This window comes from Echinops telfairi, unplaced genomic scaffold, assembly GCF_000313985.2.
Source record: "Echinops telfairi isolate 266 unplaced genomic scaffold, ASM31398v2 ScPeMD7_7468;HRSCAF=8506_0, whole genome shotgun sequence".
Lineage (NCBI taxonomy): Eukaryota > Metazoa > Chordata > Mammalia > Afrosoricida > Tenrecidae > Echinops > Echinops telfairi.
Window position 1 is genome coordinate 60,732,560 of NW_022111369.1, and position 2,079 is coordinate 60,734,638.

Genomic DNA, 2,079 nt, shown 5'->3' on the forward strand with positions numbered 1-2,079 from the left:
TGCAATGAAATCAAATTGACGAGGTCTGCGAGGAGAGAATGGAGCAGCTCTGCATCACCAGCCAAAATGAGCCAAAGGACCGACTGTGGAACAAACCAGCAACTGCTCCTATGTAAGTTCAATTCAAGTTGGAATCACTGGCATCGGCAGGAAGTAATTGAACCTATTAGTAAGAATGAAGTAAAAATGGGAAAAAGGCCTAATGCAAGGACATCTATAATGCTTATAGTTAGGATACAAGTAAAAGTTACCTACTGGTCCAGTTGTGAGGATTTTTGTTTCCTTGACATTGAGTTGTAATTAGGATGCCATTGTACATATTTTGAGGGAGCACATTTCAACCAATAATAATGTGTTGAAAACATTGGTAAAGCAAATTAATTACTAGTATACTGCGGAATGAAAACAAGCAAGCAAGCATCTGGTTCATCTATGACGTTCTACTCTTTCAATGTGTACATTGACCTATGAATGTACCAAATCTATATCTTATTTAATCTTTCCAACTTTAAAAAAGGTTTTGGCATTGAACTTATTTAACTATTAAATACTGAATACTTAAAATGTGCTTAATATTTTCTAGGACCTGGGGATTCACCAGACAATATAGCAAATTACAACACAGTTCTTTCCCACTGTATCACCTTTGCATTTATGATTCTCAATCAAAGACTCTCCTGATTCTCATTTATTATAATTATTATTATTATTATTTATTATTGTGATGTACCCTTGAATCAGTTCTGACTCACAACCACCTATGTACAACAGAATAAAACACTCTCCATCCCTGCACCATCTTCATAATGGTTCTTATGTTTGAGCCCATTGTTGAAGCCATTGTTTCATTTACAAGTTCAAATATATCTTATTAGGCCTTCTGTGACAACACAGTAGAACCCAGGACTTTGATGCCCATCCGCTCTAGAAGGAGTATTGAGATACAATGCAGTCGAGTATCAAATCAATTTTTCCCAAAAGAAATAACTGAAAACAGATTAATCTGTTTTTGACCACCAAGTTCTTACCTTTCCCTTGCCTTTTTATAGAAAACATTACACAGAAATTTCAAAGTAAATAAGTTCAGAGTTAAATAAGATAATTTAAATAAGAAACACAACATTTAAAAAGTCTTAAACAGCTACAGTATGACCCATACCTTGAGATGGATGAGGATCTGGATCTCCGGACACGGGCATAGAGAAGAGGTATGGAGAGAAAGTCATTGTTGGGAAGGGGAATCCTCTTCCATAAAATCACCTGGGAGCTGCTTTTCAGGAGTTGTTTTTTTTCTTCTTTGTCTTTTTTTCACTAGGACCTGGCTGGCTCTCTCTAAAAGAAAAAAAACATGTTTAATGTGGTCTGCTGTTGGCGTTTTCTTAACTATTTTCTAAAAGGGTTTACTAAATTATCAACAATATTGATAACGTGGTTAACCAGCTCGTTTATCATGATGATTCTTTTCAAAATATTCTTTCTTAGGACCCATGTTTTTTTAATCTAAAAACAGTACAAAGAGCCACAAAAACTAAGAAAATTATAGCCAAACACCTGGAACACATCCGCAAAAGGTATAAATATGCGTACTAACAATGCCAACTAACGCCAAGTGACCAAAACACAAACTGCTTTTGTTTACAAAAATCATGTGCGTCAGGTTGAGTTCCAATGTTTTGTTCGAGCTCAGATACAAAATTTTCTTGACATTTCATGTCGAAATCCAATTATATCGCGTACTGATGCGGTCAAGTACCGGAGCTCTACTGTACTATTAAATGGCCTATAACACTTATTATTTTCTATACAAAAGTTGTTGATTTGCTAAATTACCTTTAAAAATTATTTTATTTACACATGTGTTCACTTTTAGTTTTCCACTCCAAGTACCTTTAACAAACAAACCCTGTTCACAAAGCACGTAAAGTGAACAATCCAGTTACCACGGACTCCATTCCAGTTCATGGCGACCCACGTTGTGTCAGAATGAAGTTGTGCTCCAAGGAGTTTTCAATGGCTGATTGTTTGTAAATAGTGGGCCAGGCCTTTCTTCCAAGGCACCCTGGGATGGACTTGAACCTC